Genomic DNA, 17,404 nt, shown 5'->3' on the forward strand with positions numbered 1-17,404 from the left:
TATTTTTTGCCGTATTCCATATGTGTTCCGTTGGGAGCTTGAGTTTGATGTGACTCAGCCCTTTTTATAGTATTTACTTTTGCTTCATTGCTATGTTTTTAGTGTGAAGGGATTTGACGAGCCACGACTGGGATGATGAAAGAAAAACCTGTGCGGTACTTCGCAAATCTCGATACGACCATACGCCGCAAGGGTCTTAGGAACACAAAATTCTTCATCAGACACTCGAATACACTTTTTTTTGGGACGGAGCTATGGCTGAAATGAAATGCACCGCTGTATGCCTACAAACACGGCCTCCTTCAGCTGTGTTCTGAATGACATGAAATACTCTGCTAAATGCCTGGGAAACGTCTGCTCCTCCGCAGGCGTAAAAATCCATTGCATAAAATCCATTGCATAAAATATCCCACTATAATGCCGCGCAATATGCCCCTGGGCAGCATAAGTACTCCGCAAAGTGTCTGAAGAAACTCTTCCCCTGAGCGAAATCTTTTCTCTAGCGGAGAAACAAAAATACTTTGACTAGGGAGTGGGCTAGAGGACAAGTCATTTGTTCCTAATCCGGAGTATTTCTGTTTAGTGCGTACATTTTTCTATTCTGTGTCGTCGTTTCTACCGCGTTTGTTTCTATGAAGGATCGAAAAGAACTCGCCCAAGTTTCAATCGTTTGAAATTGCCTCGTAAAGGGATGCCTTGGGTTGTGCGGTTTGGCGTTTCATGATAACAATACGGTACTTAGGGGGCTAGCGGCATTCTTGCCTGTAGCACGGCCCTGGACACAAGACTACCAGTGAGAGGCGACAGTATGTGCAAGCCAGCGCTGATGGCCCCGGCGTCGACGCCCCATAGCACGAGATTGCGCGGGTCGCCGCCGAAAACGGCAGCGTTTCCCTTGACCCACTGTATGGCCAGGTATTGGTCCCACAGGCCCTGGTTGCCTGGGAAGCTGGATACGTTGCCGAACAGGAAGCCAAACACGCCCAGCCTGCGGGAAGAAATATGACCAGCATTACACCTCGACGCGCTGTGAGAGTGTCGAAAAAGAGGCGATGCGGAAGAGGCTATCGGGAGAAGGCGATCGAGCAGCATAGACCACTTGTGGCTGGAGACTCGCGTAGCGGCTTGGTTCCTGAGGCGGTTGCTTCTGAGCAACAGAGTGGCCCTTTGATACTCCGTCGTCAGCGATGCCGCTACATGATGGCCTGCGCTAGTGACAGAGCCGTGCGGTACAGCCACCACGGTAGCCTTCCCTCGCGCGTAATACATGTAAGTACTCAGCCAACCCTACGCAATACGCCATGTGACTTCATTTAGGAGGAACGTAGATTACCTAACTAGAATCTCGTCTTCTTAAATAGGCTTTACTGGTAGAATTTCCAGCTAAGTAGAAGTCCCGGCTGCTAAAGGAGTAAGCGTTCGCATTGAATTCAGTTCATCGACAGTAATCCTTCACACAACCGGAGTCGCATGGCTGGCGCAGCACCCCCGTGAACCGGAACAATCGTGTGTTGATATTCTAGGTTTAGTTTTTTCTGGCCTCTGAAAAATGGTTTAAAACATTTCAATCTCCCGTATAGTAAATTTACTGAGCAGTAAATCAAAGTATCTTCAAGCGAGACGATGGTGTAAATATCTGAATGCTCGAAATTGCTTCCACCAGCGCAAATGTGTGCCAGACCATCCACTCCTTCGATAACACGTTTTCAAGATGTTCAAGACGGGTATCATCACCACCGGCATTCAAGCTGCGCGCACCGGTAGTTGGGCACGGCAACCACGCAGTCGCAGCGGGCTGCGAGGCGGGCGCCGTCGTAGTGGCGGAGCTTGTTGGAGCCATGTGTGAACTGCCCGCCGTGCAGCAGGAGCACAACGGGCCGCAGCTTGGCCGGGCTCAAGCCAGGAGTCCACACGTTCACGTGCAGGCAGTCCTCGGTCCAGTCTGCTGTACGTTGCCGCTCGGTGGGACGAAGCCACTGCGGTGGGCACGGGGGCGCCTGCAGGTTGACGCGGATTGAAGAGAAACCGTCGCAGTGTTTGCCAAGCAACTCGTCCTCTAAACAGAGAGTCCGAATACTTCCCATTCAAGTCCGTTAACAGCGCTTTTTAAAGGAACGATTTTAGGGTGTGTCATGCTTGTTTTGCTGCCTTTTCAAATTAATCCTCTATTTTGGGCGCGTATTGGTATTTGGAGACGTTAAGAGGAAGGTACGTGTTGTTCATTTTCACTTGCACAAAATTAGTTTTGCGAAGCTGCAAGACAATGCTAAGGCTTGACGTTGGGCTCGTTGGGTATGCATACTTAAAGCTTCGTACACACTAGCGTCGAACATGCCATGCCGCTCCGCCGACGGCTGCAGTCGGCGTCACGCCGCCATTTTTCACCCACAGCTCGGCGCGACGGCACTGGCGGCCGTCGGCGGGGCGGCATGGCATGTTCGACGCTAGTCTGCACGAACCTTAACACTTCAAACACTGCTCAGAGACGAGGACGGAAGAAGTGACGAACTAGCAGCCCTCTGATTTGTGACTACTTCCTTAATGTCATTTCTTCCGTCACTTCTACTGCGATTTGTCACTCCTTCCGACTCACCGGAATCCAATGTCGAATCGTGATTGATTCACGCTGCTGTATTTTGGCCAGCCTGAACGTCCTGTGCACTTGCTGTGTTCACGAAGTGAGTTTGAATGGCGTTATGGCCGTCCGCTCGATCAAAACAAATGCTTCGAAATGACAATGGCGCCCTTGCAAAGGACGAAGGCAAGGCCGTGGGAAGGCCGGTCCAAACTAAAAAAACTTCAGCAGGGTAAACAGCTTCAGCAATGTTGGGCACCGCACGTGCTGAAGAGTGGCAACGTGAACGCTCATCTCAGTAGCCAGTACTGCTGTAGGAAAATTTGGGTGCTTGGCTTCAACTTCCCCAACCTGCCGCGTTCGTACTCGCCCCTACCGAGCTCTTCCCTTCCGTGCATACGCCTGCCGACGCACCGAAACGAAGCCCCTTACCACCTCTACCTGTTAACCTGGCTCTGCTCACTAGCCCCGCATGGCTACTTCCCAGCTCCGTGACGTCAGCCTCTCGCGGCATCCCTGGATGCCGAAGTCCGGGGCACGACACCGCCTTCCGCACTATGCCGACGCTGCTCCTAACATTACAGGTTGGCTACTCCGAACTCTCTTAAGAATTTAGGAACAGCAATGGTTTTCGTACATGTGGCGGTGTCGTGCCCCTACGACTTCAACTGGCGCAAGCTCTTGCACTGCGCTGTGACATGTCCGCCTCGCAGCAAGCTAGCGCTCTGATCCTACTGCTATCAGGCGATATTAAAGGTCGACTTCACTCAAATTTTTCTTTGTCTAAATAATTAGTCTATGCTCTTAAAATCACCATGGCGAAGTCCTTAGCTTCGTAATCACAGAGAGCGCTAGGTACCGCCGTTCAAAGTACCTCCGAACAGACGACGTTTGCACCTGGAGGGGAGTCGCCGAAACAAGTTCCGAGCGACCTGTGACAGAGGTTGGGGAACCTGTCCCGTGAAGCTCGCGCTTCTCCGGCTACTTGAAGGGCGCTCCGCCGAGCGCAGGGATGCGTTCGCCCGGGGTTTCTCTGCTACACCAGCGCGATGTACAGCGGTCGCCATCACATGTTTCAACTAACCGCATAGGCAGTAATATCCGCCAGTTTTTTTTTTTTTCAATGCAAAAAAAAAAGATAAGAAACCTACAAACTATTCACTCCCTTGCGAACGTCTTGGAGTTAGCAAAACTCTTTTTACTTGAAAATGATATTTTTACTCAAAGAAAAAATAGAGCGAAAGGAGCACTTGCCTTGCGCGTCCAGTATTGGCAATATTTGGGCTCGCCCAACGCCACCTCCATCCTTTAGATCTTTCCAAAAGTTGGACGACCTAAATAGAGTTGTTGTACACGCGGCTATAAACAATTGTGCGACTTTTTACTTACTCGCTAAGTGAATCAAAATCAGCCTTTCTCGTATAACAAATACATCCGCACAAATAGAGGCCATCGTCTTCGCGAAGTGCGAAAACTAACGGAACTGCTCCTCTGCTAAATAATAGACTAGATTTTTGTTCAGTTCCCAAGTGAAGTATTTACCTTGAGCGTTAGATTCAGTTTATTTGAAAGCAACATGTTTTCAACAGCACCTGTCTTTGGTTAAAGTAAAAAACAGCGCTAGATAGGAAATGTTTTCGTGTTTTAGTGCATCATTTAGCTGTCTAAGCTGGCTTATAGTTTCAGAACACTTTTATAATTCGATTCTCGATGTGCAGCAAGGCTAAAAATACTGGGCCGATATTGCCGATATTCGTGAAGCTGTTTGTACGTAATGCATAGTTGAAATAGTGATTGATCGCCGCCCGCGTGCGGTTTGTTCCCTTCAAAGAAAGCGATGTGATAGCCGAGGCGTCGGCGTTAACGAAAGCTGCTCTTCTAAATCGTACGGACAAGTAGCTTTGTAAATCAGGGTCCACTTTTTCACATGCAATGCCAAAAATTGCTACTCCGGCAGTTATTATGATGGAAAAAAATTACTGGCGGGTGGTCTACTTCATCAAGACTGATAGCAACGGGATGCCGGAATTGCGCCTAACTCCATTATCATGGGCAAAGATTAGTGGAAGTTCTTCTGTGGAAATAACAAAGCGAAACGCGGCGCTACCACGCGCATTTGAAGGCGGCTCTGAGCGGCCGCCATTCCTGACGCGGCATCTTCCGTTCCATCACGTATACTTCACGTGCGCACGGCGCTATGGCCGCCTTTTCTATTCAGTTTCGGTTCAGAAAACGCCAATCTCGCTAGCCGTTTGTGTCGCACGCGTTGATGTTTGAAGCGCAGTATTTTGCATTTCGCACCCCTTTTATGTGTACTATTAGGAGACATTATGGGCCGTATTCTGAGTCCCTGCTCCACTCCATTTTCTTCCTCCACTCGGATGAGGAGAGGATTCCGCAATACTAATACATAGGCAAATCGATTTCAAGGATCCCCTCCACTGGAGGGTCGGGTAAAGGAAGGACTCGGAATACGAGGGTATATTTACGTTGTCGAAAATTTGAGTGCAGTTGGCCTTTAGCAAAATCGCGGCCCCTATACCGAAGCTATACAAGAAATTAACTCTATTTTGTCGACTATTCGAGCCGACTCATCGAAGCCCTTAAAGAGACACTGAAGTGAATTTGTCAAGCTCCTGTTTTAGGTGCGGAGCACCTTAGGAGCGCACACTGTCCGTCCGCGTCTGGGCGCATAGCATTTAAAAATCGCAAAAAAAAATCGCATAGGAACTGGCAGGATTCGAGCCTGTGTCTGGTAGACCAGACAGAGGTAGTGTCAGTTGTCTTACCCATCGGGCTACGACAGTTTTTTTTTTTTTTTTTTTTATTGCCAGGTTTGCACTTTACAACATAATACATGCAGGGTTCAACACATGAATGACACTAAACTGAAAAAAAAGAAAAAAAACCGCCACCAACCCGACCAGGGCTAGCGTTGTCATTTAAAAGGGTTTTAACGTTGCCAGTGGCTCGACACTTGAAAGCCATTCCGGCACACATTCATGCAATTTCTGTTCTTCTATATACCTTGAAATATATTCCCCGAAATACACCCGCGACGACCGAGCGTCTACATCGCTGTAGACATAAGCCGAGCGTGCTCGCCAAATACTCTGGAGGCCCAACAACATTATCATGTCCAATGGCATACCACCATCGTCATCCACTGCCAGGTAACGAATTCCGTGTGGGCTCAGGGGGAGCTCCTTGCGCATAGTCCTCTGAAGAACGTCCCAGAAGAAAACACCTTCCCAACAGTGTAAGAACACGTGATCTACTGTTTCTGGCTTTTTACACAGTGTACAGTGCGTACCCCACGGAACAAACAGGCCCCTCTCTTCCATCCATGTCTTTGTGGTTAATGTGTTGGTGTGAAGTTTAAAAAAAAGAAAGACTTCACCCCTGACGGTACTAACATTTTCTATCGGGCTACGACCGTGAGTTAGTAATCGAGAGTCACACGGCTTACTCCCTCGCCCGTAACGGTGCGAGTGATGCCGCCGGCCTAGCCCGAGTTGAGACTTGTACAAGCGCGCACGTGGTGGGGGTACATTGGCGCCCGCGTATCCGTACCTTGAACGTGGCCCGCAGTTCTCCTTGCCATGGCTGCACTGGCACTGGCCTCTGGAAGCGGCTGGCTCCCAGCGGTGGCTCCGCGAAGGGGACGCCGTAGAAGGCGAGCACCCGGCTGCCCGTGCCGGTGTCGACCCAGAGCCCGCGCAGGCCGCCGCTGCTCGTCACCACGGAGTGGCTGAGGGGCGCCGAGCCCAGGGCCTCCGCTGAACCCTGGCGGCCCAGGTAGGCTATCCACAGCGCCAGGGCGAGGGCCGTGACGCAGCACAGGGCCAGGCCTGCGACGCACAAGCACCTCTGCTGAGCGCTCCTTTCGGGTCGGTCGCGGTCACGCCCTTTCCCGAGCCACCGTTCGTGACACGCCTCCAAAGGAACAAAATAGACCTAATTGCCTCCATGATAATTCAAAAAGGTGATGCAGGCTTTTTTGGGTTGCAAAAGGTTTGGGAACATCTCTGCTAGAACTTGCCCCGGCTATACGTTTTTGTTCCTATACCTACCATCCGCTCAAGATAATACAACTGAAGTGTATCAGCCGAAACGTTTAGGTAGAGTTCCTGTATATGCTCCCTACGGGAGCAGAGTTGCGCATAGGTCCGCCATCTTGACCGCCGAGCATCCAAAGCAGCGTGGGAAAGCCAACCGTCGGGCTTGAAGGAGTCGTGCGCACCGCGCGAGGGGAGCGTGAGCGCGCCCCGACGTCGCTGCTTTTTTCTTTGTAACGCGCGCTTTGCTTTATTATTAGGGGTGTTTTCCTATAACGCATATCCTAATATCGGGAAGATATGGTTGTGCAAAATGTTCCGAAGTGTCCCTCCAGGTCTTAACAACATATATGTGTTACGATAAATTTAACGAAGACGTGACTCGTTTTGCTCAATAAACCTCCATACTGGTTAGATGCCTGGTATAGAATCAGCACGCGCGTATATACACACTGGGTTATTTGGAACTCAACCTACAGTTTTTGCAGTCTATAGTGCATGTCGGCAAACTTTCATGCCTTGACAACGTAAAGTGATGTGACCAGGCATCTAACCAGTATGGAGGTTTATTGAGCAAAACGAGTCACGTCTTCGTTAAATTTATAGTAACACATATATGTTTTTTAAGACCTGGAGGGATATTTCGGAACATTTTGCACAGCCATCCGATATTCGGATATGCGTTATAGGAAAACTGCACTCAAGAGGAGGAGGAGGAGTAAGGGGAGGAGGGGAAAACTTTGTTTAACAATTACATCGATCTGGTTAGCCTGGGGAGGGGCGAACCATGCAGTGTATAAGGGTATTCAAAAATTGCAGGTCTCTCTCTTGCCACATGGCGTGTTTCAACCCTTCCAGGCGCGAAGAACAAATCCTATTCTACTCGGGATGGCGTTCTATGATTTGAAGAAAATTACTTTTACTCTCTTGTCCTGGACTGAGGACCCGGCCCACTAACCAGATCGATTTAATTGTTAAACAAAGTTTTCCCCTCCTCCCCTTACTCCTCCTCCTCCTCTTGAGTGCAGTTTTCCTATAACGCATATCCGAATATCGGGAAGATATGGCTGTGCAAAATAGAGCTAGGCGTCAGCTTCTCATGTAAGCATTCGAACAAAAGGAACAGTCAGCTGCTAATAACCGACAACAGCGAAAATGGAAGACCAAAACAAATTCTAGGCCTTCAGGGCTGTCGGCTTGACCGCGTACTGAAGTTGTGCAAAAAAGATACTCTTCATGTACTAGCGTGTTGCGGCTTGTCGCTCTCGCGCTACGAACTACGAATGCGACATGGCAGCGGCGCAAAACGTATACGAAAGACGCCGGCAGCAGAGGGCAGCAGCGGCGTTGCAGCCGCATCGCCGGCTTCTCTGCGGTGCGTGGATGCTTTTTGTGCACGTGACGGCGATCAGCGAATAGGGTCGTGAGCGGCGAATGGAAATCAAAGGCGCAACTCTGCTCCCGTAGGGAGCATATACAGGAACTCTACGTTTAGGCAAGATGCAGTGCCCCCTCGTGTCCTAGGAGTCTCAGTAGCACAAAAGCAGCCGACCCTCACCGCCCTTCATGTGTTTTCAATTGCAAACGAGAGCGAAAGTTGTTTGCGCTCAATTTAATCGCATTGCGGTGCATTCAAATGACTGCATACCGAATACAAGAATTCTTGCAGTAGTTCCACAGGCTAAACAAAATAACATCCGCTACAACAAGCCGACTTATCGTATTTCGTTTTAGCGATCTGTCGCAATTGTCGTGACGTGGGTCAGTATCGCCAGGTAGGGTGGCCTAACTTCCTGACGATAATTGTCGTCCTTTCTTCTTGCGTACTTTTCGACAAAAGTAGCATAAGCCCAGAACGTTGCCCTCCTATAGCCGGAGGTAACTGCAAGAGGTAACAGCGGAAGCATGTCAGCGGATGCGAGCCGTGCAGCCAATTCCGCTCACACTGCTCTCCTAGCAAATCTTTAAAACAAGTGGTAATATTGTTTTGTTTTTTCGCAAACTACACGATTCTCGCTTAACATTTCACTCCGCACGACTTACGAACGGCAGGATGCATGTATACTAGCGAGCGGGTGAGGCAGTACCATCGAATAAACAAATTAAGCTCAATGAAAGGGCGAGAAACAAGCACCGAATTGAACGTCGGCTGCCTGCAGAAATGCGTGCTTTTATATTTACATAACACAACACAGCCGCATAGGCGGTGCGTAGTCCAAATATTTACATACGGCCATCGCCGACCGGGTTCGTTACCTCCTACTGCAGGGGTCGGCAACCTACGGCCCGCGGGCCGAATGTGGCCCCCGGGGTTTTTTATGCGGCCCCCAGCACGTCGCCACAACCGCCCCCCCCCCCCTCCTTCTGCCACTAACAATCTGAACGCCGACACGTCAGTTTTGAACTCAAATGTGGTTAGACGGCAAAACAATAACACACAATTGATCGCTTCCAGTTGCATTGTCTCTCATCTTCAAATTTAGCCAGATTACTGTCAAATATTAATGGAAATTCCTGGAATTTTGTTCTTTGCCTTCAAATGCCCCCTCCCGGTCCCACCCGATTTGCATCCATCCCTCCGCTGTGTCGGCTTCATGCAACTCGGACCTCAAAATTAACGTTGCGGACCCCTGTTGTAGTCAATTAAATGTGAACTGGGAATAGATTATGCAAGAGCGTAATTAAATATACTGAGAGCAAACAAGGAAACCGAAGGGTTACTCAGTTCACCTGACCGCTTGTTTTACGGGCACTATTTTCGGAATACAAAACATATTTCGCGCTCCTGACGTTCGCTTTATTTTGCCAGTGAGCCATGCAATAGAAAGACAAGCTAGCGCTGCACGACGTATTCGTAACGGCGACGCAAACCAGGATGGAAAGTTGGGCGAGTTGGGAGGTCGACATGATGTAAAAACAGCGCGGTAGGACGAAATACACGAGGAAAGGAACCAGAAAGGACGAGCGCCATGGGAGAAAGCTTGGCGGTACTTATGCTGTATTCGGGTGGTCGCTCTTATACTCCAACTCGGAGTACGCTGATTCGCCGCTTCCCCCAATCCGAGCAAGAGTGACCGCTCCCCACCCGAACGCGTACCCATCTTGAAGCAGCACGCGACCGTGGCGCCGCGGCGCGGCCAACACGGGAACTGCAAACAGCCAAACACGGCCAAGAATTCTAACAAATGGCGGCATTCAGATCGGACAAGTTAGCTCCAAACCAAAGTTACGAACGTATTCCTGCACTTTGAACACAGGAAGCGGCGCGGCGAACAGTTCGGCGAACTTTGTCGCGTAAACGTGCGAGTCGTCGTCGTCTGAGCTGCTGTTCTCCTTGGCGTCGATTTCGAGCTGCAGAAGCAGCGGAGACGGTTCCCCTACACTCAATGGACGTCTCCGGTTCGGCATGATTGCGGAGATGCCTTCAGTAATAGCACGAGAAGCAAAAACGTCGAAATACTCCCACAACAAACCGCTGGCTAGGCCTCAGCGAACGCCACCGACTGGGCAGGCGAGCGGGTCGAGCCGCGGCGGCCGGGGTCACGTGACCCGATCGCCTCCAGATTTCGGCGGCGCTCCCACTTCGGAGTCAGAGCAGCCGGAGGCGCTCGGAGTGGAGTACGACGCTCTGAGACGACCACCCGAATATACGTCGAGCGCTCGATTTCGACCACTCGAACACAGAGTCGCTGTCCGGAGTGCTTCAGAGCACTCTAAAACGACCACCCGAGTACAGCATTATTAACTTCTTTACTGATACCTTGTACTTGCGTCTTTTTCACCACTTTCATTTGTTTGCCTTTTGGCATGAATTACTTCGATCGACTTATTTTCTGATCTACCGTGTTTGCATCACTTTCTTCTCTTTCATTTCCTAGAGAACTATTTCAGCAAAAACACTGGCACACACCACAGGCTTACTGTAATAAGGGTTCGGCGCGGCTGGTTTGCTCCTGTCCTTCTCACGTGTCATCGCGTTCAGGTTGCCAACACTACTCTACAACTTTTACTTTTTCAATTCACAGTTTTCTGAATTCAGAAAACCGGGACCTATTAAACTGGGGGAAAAGCTCCCAATTGCGGGCAAATCACCCAAGTGGGCATGTGCAATGAAGGAGTTAATAGAAAACCACAACTTTTCAAATTTGTTTCCTTTGTTTGGCTTTGCTCTTCACAGCGCTTGTTTGACGAAGCTCACCGAACACGAAACAGTCCTTGTCTCCGAAACAGTCTTCGAAACAGTCGTTGGAACTTTTATTGTGCCCAATTCACTTAGTCTCTTCTCTTCGTTCGCCCTCTTTCCGCTCCCGCTTTCCCTCCCCTCTGGCGTGACGCTGTTACTTACCCCCGTACTGAAGCACACCGCACACCTCATGGTGTGAGGTGTGCGCACGGCCGCGTCAGGGCGGCAGGCGTGTCTTGCGTAAGACGCGCGAAATCTAACACCTCAGCAAAGCTATCGTTGGTAGCGCTTACTTTTCTGTCCGATAAGTTCGCGAAAAGGCGCCCTTTGAGCATAAGTTTGGTTCTTGAAGCGCGTTAAGGCGCTAAAAAGTGCGCGAAGGGAAAAGTTCTATTTAAGTTAGGTTTGTGAATACGGAGTGTTGGACCTCTGGGTCCTCCAGTAGCGGCGCGATGCTCAGAAAGCGGAGCGGCACACTGAAGCGGATGACACTTTAATGGCATCTACTAGAAGACGTGGCGCGAGCCGACGCTGCCACATGAGCATGCAGCAGCTCGTGGCAAGCGTAATGAATGATGATGATTTGCGTCGTCTGCTACAAGAGATGACAAAGAGGAAGAAACTGCGTGCGCTCATGCGACCGCCATGACGATGATGCCAGCACAGGGAGGTTGACCTCTGCCCCTGGCCTATGGTGGTCGATGACGATGCGGCTGTAACCCCTTCAAAGAGATTCTACACGGGGGTCAGAATGTTAACTCTCCCTTCACAAGCTTGTGGACCTGCTCGCTACCGCATGCCCAGGAAGGAATAAGGCACACTGCGGTTGTGTACAAGAAATATTTACTCACATCATGGCTCATTCAGGGTACACGGTCCACACACACACACACACAAACACACACGCCCGCACGCACACACGCACGCACGCACGCACGCCGAACCCTCCACAGTCCCGAGTTCCAGTCACCCCTCCCCGCCTGCGCACGGCATCGCCACCCACCGATCAGCGTCTGCTAGCGCCATCCCTCGGACGCCGACATCTCCGGCTGGGCGGCCGTCTGCCGCCCAGCAGGCTAGAAGGGCCAGGGAAGAGAGCTCGCCGAGAGGGACTCGATCAACACCCTCTGGTCCAGAGGTTTATCGCGCCAAGGAGCGTTTCCCCCCCCCCCCCCCCCCCCCTCCTCCAACTCCTCCTTCCACACAAGCTTTGGATGCTCTGCTTCCCGCGAGACGACGAAGACACCGGACAAAACCCGTTGAAATGCGTAGAGAACGTCACCGATAATAGATACACGCCGTTGATTGTATACTATCTTGCCAGCGACACTTTCACATGAATGGTGTGACGCGCCACTCCTCAAGCGGAACTTTGCAGGTGTGCGATGCGCACGCACTAGCAGGATTGGTCAAAACTCAGACAGCAACAAGCGAAGCCCTGCGGAAGATGTCGAATGTGGTCGTCGGGATGCACACGCGTCGCAATGCCAGGATGGCGACGCGAAGGTAGGATGCGTCAAAATTCGGGTGCCCGCGAATATTCGCGCAGAGCGGGCAGGGGGAATTTGTAGCCTTAATGTTTTGCTGGCCACCGCCCCCTCTGACGGGGTAAGTAGGTGGCGAAGCGAAAACGGAAAGCAAAGCGAGAAAAGAAACAGTCACTTCGCTGGCTGGGCTAGGCAAGCTCACATGGTACCAGGCGCCATCAACTGATGCCTCCCGGGCCCCCCGAAGAGGCCGCTCGATTGTTATTGACCGCTTTATTGTGCCCTGTGCGTGCTATACGTCGCAGCCAAGGTTCTGCGTCTGTGCTATGGACGGCGGATGCCGGTTTATTTCGCTGAATGGGCCGGTCAATGCTTCTGGAATAACAAATCCGCAATGAATATATCCATTAAAATGTATTATTTCTTTTCTTTTCTGCGAAGTAGGATAAGCAAAATACTGTTCCGGCGTGCCTAATTGCTCTCAATACTTCCATAAAATGGTGCATATAAATTGCTACGTCCCTGATTTATATCGTGCCATCTAATAGTTACCGCCATAAAGGGCTCTGCGCATATATGCGAAGTCGTAGAATATTCCGTTCGGAAAGTCAAGAGTCAATGACGGCGATGAACTTAAACTGCAGCCACAAGAGATGCAAAATTATGCATGCATAGACGTGTAGAACCGCGATGAAAGCCACCAGGTACACCTCGGCCGGGTATTTGCACAGCAGTAAGTTGTGACTGCAGATATTTTTGTTCGCTTTCAGTGACACAGGGGTGAAAGATTTTCATGGTGGGAAACTTTCTAATTAGTGACCGTAGTCCATGTTCGGGCAGTGCTGAGGTATGTTTTAGTGTTGACAACCGAAGAATCGTGTTTGAACATAAACAATGCTTATGTTTGATTAAGAAGATGTGCAGAATGGAGCTGAGTACTGTTCATGGCAGGTTAGCTAAATATTGATTTTATGCTAGTCGCAACAAATACACATGAAATTGTGGCTGCTTCAAAAAGTCCGAATGCGATTGCTAGTGCTCATGAGAAAATGTTTACTACGTTTATCGGGCGGTTTGTGAGAATCGGGCTTTCGTTATTTAAGCGTATATTCAGTAAGGACACAAAAGCTCAGAGTTGAGAACATGGCTGAGAACACGCGTTTTTGCACTTTGTGTCGCCGGTAGGTTTGCGCACAAACGGCGCTTAAGCAGATGCGCAAGAAGGGAGACCAGAGGATCAATGGAAGGAGGCTGGCGTCACTTACACGTGTACTCCAACAGCTGCGCTCCGTCGCAGCTCGTTTTCTCCATCGATTCTTCTGTGGCTTCTTCGTTGTCATACAGCCTGGAGTTCGGCGGCACTGTGTCGTACGTCCCCGACGAGTCTTGCCTTATGGTCGTCCCGGAGTCCGAATGCGATTCCATGAGTTTCACTCTTCTGCTTCTTCTTCTTCTTCTTCCTCTTCATTGGGAAAGCGAGGGTTGCGAACACGAAAGAGCGCTGTGTTCTCGACGAAGATTGCATTCCGGTAGAAAGAAAAATACGCAGCTAAACCCATATGTAAGACGAACAAAAACCAGGGAAATATAAAAACTGAACATGTTATTCCACTTACTGCCAAACTAAGGAGCCTCCCTATATACATGAAGGCCTTCCCCATCGACCGACTATCAAACATCATCACTCCAGCAACGCTCTTATGCCACTGGGTACAAAGCATAATTGCCACTAAAGCTCACCACACCAAATCCATACACCTTATGGGAAATCTCCCAGCAGCTGACGACCACCTCAACCAGTTCAGGAAGCACGGCGAAGCCTCGGGAACAGATGGATCCGCAAACGACACAACCGCAGCCTAAAACGTCACGTATCCCAATAAACAGATTACTCTAGGGTACTTCAACCACACAACTGGCGCTAATTTTGGGATCAACATGCGAGGGGCTAGCACATTCTCAAACAAACGTGTCCGGCACATTCCCCGTAAACTCATGGGCACATGCCACTCCAAAGCAGTCACCAGTGAAGACATCGCACGTCCGACACGCCACCACCCCAAGCGTCCACCGAAACTTCTCTCCACGCTCCACCAACGACCCGTTCTAGCATCCGTCACGACACCTCAAAACCCATATGTGAGGAGGCGCTGCTCACCGGACAGGGGTCGGTAGGTCGAAGCGAAGAAGACGGTGTGTGTGCGGAGGCCGAAGAAGGGTGCGGGGGAGAAATAGCAGGAAGAAGCCGGTGGATCGTGGCATGAGGGCTGGTGGAACGAGGTTCGAGGAACGACCTGCCGGACGAGAACGTTCGGGGAACCTCCGTTACGAGCCCGAGAACATTTCGGGGAACCTACGTTGCGAGCCGCATCTTCCCCGCGGACATCGAGGCAGCTCAGCCGAGACTGGCCACGGAGCACCCGGGCGGAATCGCTCATCAGTCGCAGCACCGGCATCCGCAAGGGCACCGCGGCAGCACCCCGAGCCTAGCGCACGGGAACCGACTTTGCGGCGACCAGCGCCAGCGTCAACGAGACAGCGCCTGCAGCCATCACACCAATCAAGTGTACCGCCACAGCTCCTTGCCGCCAAGTACTGCTGTCTTGTCGGACATCTAGTCATTTGATTAGATTAGCTCCTAGTTAATTTGTGTATTTTTCTAATTGTGTCTCGTGAATAGTGTGTCCTTGTCTGACGTCACGTGCCTCGCTTCTTCTCTGTCAGTTAAACATGACTTCCTCATCCACACAACAACCCGTATCACACCATATTACGCAGGGGTCCCCAACTTCTCCTGGCCCTCACCCAACTCAACTACAATACCGCACCAGGACACCAACAGGTCACCTAAAAATTCAAATGACGAACTCTAATGACTCGGCAAACAGCAACTCGAGGCCCTTCTCAACGATTACACTGACCATCGGTGGTTGTGGTTGTTGTGTGGGATCTGACGGTGCGAGCCTGGCTGGATATGCCGGCAATTGCTCCGCCGAAGCTCCTCCTAATTAGCCAATGGTATTGTCCTTTGGCAACGAGTTTGGCAGTTCCATCTCCTGAAGGAAGCTTAGGAAAAGGCGCGACACGTCTCTGCGCAGCATCCAATGCCCCCTTGGAAAGACGATGTTGTCCAGAGTGCTGTGTGGGGCTGCCAGCTTTCGAATTGCTGAGAATATTGCAGTGTTTTAAGGACGGTCGCAGGTGCACGCCGTAAGCAAGAGGCACACCCGGGAGCTCCGCGTCACCAGTTTATTACAAGAGCGAACTGTTCTAAAAATCTCTCGCGGTGCCAGTTCACGCGCATTGCCCGCGATGTTGCTGCGGATGCCAATCGACATTGGAGGTTGACCATACAACATCTCCCTCCGAAATACACGAGCGAGGGAGGTTCAGGCCGTTTACTTCTTCGGCCGAATGACACAGCGCCCACAGCGGCTATGGCTATGTGATGTATCCTGGCATCTCGTTGCACCTTCCTCCCTAGTGGTTCCATCTTGTAGTGAAGTTCCTTGTGCTTCATGAGTTGACCCAGGGTCATCTTGAGGGAGAGGAACAAGGTGCGTTCGATTCCTACGCACAACTCCATCTTTCGCGTCGACGATGTACGATCGCGGCTCGGCTGCAGCCTGTACCACTGTCCCCTTTTTCTTAAGGTCTGCGATCCACACATCATCTCCGTCGAAAAGGTCGGGGAGTTCTCGTGTGCCGTGGCGTCGATCGTACGCTTTACGCTGGCGTTCCTTATCCGCTTGTTCGAACTTTTGGACAGTTTGGACGTCGGGCAGCTCAGGAACCAGCAGCTTGGACGCCATGGGTAGCTTAGTGCGCAGGCGGCGTCCCATCAGTAGTTGGGCCGGACTGTAGCCGTTTCTAAGCGGTGTTGTTCGGTAAGCCAGAAGAGTGGTGTAGACGTCGCTCGTCTTCGAAGTCGATGCATTAATGATCTTCACGGCTGATTCTGCCATTCCATTACTCTGAGGGTAGTGAGGGCTTGAGGTGACGTGCTGAAACCCGTAGTCACGAGCAAAGGTGGCGAATTCTGACCTGGAAACTCTGGAGAACTGAGATCCATTGTCTGTGACAACAACTTCGGGTATCCCATGGCGAGCGAAGATTGACTTCCAGTGGGTTATCACCGTCGCTGCCGATAGCTGATCAAGACGTGCGATCTCCGGATATCTGGAGTAATAATCTGTGATGATCAGCCACCACTTGTTGTATTGGAAGTAAAGATCCATTGCTATCCGCTGCAAGGGTCTTTCTGGAAATGGTGTTGGTTTGAGCGGCATTTTCCTGTTGAGGGTGGTTTCGGCGCATTTATGACAACGCTTAACGACGTCTTCGATGTCCCGTGAAATTCCAGGCCACCAGACTGTATCTGTTGCTTTTGCCAGCGTCCTCGTTATTCCGAAATGTCCATCATGCAGTAGCCGCAGGATAGCTCGTCGGGATGAGTTAGGAACTACTACTCGGGTCCCATACCAAAGAATGTCATCTTCATGAAACAGCTCGTGACGGAACTGGAAGAACTGCTTGGCTTCCGGGCACAGGTCTCTTCTAGGTGGCCATTGTTTGCTACAAAACCTCCTTAGTTGTATGCACAAACTGTCTTCCTGTTGACACTCCTTAAGCCATTGCAGGCATGGCACTTTGATGGGCACGCTCGATGTCACGAAACGTACGAAGGTCTCGACTTCTTCCGCTATATCCCAGGGATCTGTAGCCGTGAGCGGTGCACGTGACAATGCGTCTGCAGCAAGAAGTTCTTTCCCTGGCACGTACGTTATGTCGCAGCAGTAGCGCATCATGCGAATTCGCAGACGCTGCAGCCTTGGCGTGAGACCATCCAATGCTTTGGAGGTGAATACTGGAATGAGCGGCTTGTGATCGCTTTCCAAACGGAACTGTTTACCGACGAGGTAGTCTGAGAACTTCTCACAAGCCCAGACGAGCGCTAGAGCTTCTTTCTCGATCTGCGCGTAGCGTCTTTCTGTGTCCGTCAACAGGCGAGAAGCATAGGCAATAACTGCGTAGTTCCCTTTAGCCTGTTGTTGGCGAAGAACGGCTCCAACTCCAAATGAAGAAGTATCTGCTGTTACGA

Source organism: Haemaphysalis longicornis, unplaced genomic scaffold (assembly GCF_048455015.1).
Source record: "Haemaphysalis longicornis isolate Haplotype H1 unplaced genomic scaffold, Haemaphysalis longicornis Haplotype H1 scaffold_4, whole genome shotgun sequence".
Lineage (NCBI taxonomy): Eukaryota > Metazoa > Arthropoda > Arachnida > Ixodida > Ixodidae > Haemaphysalis > Haemaphysalis longicornis.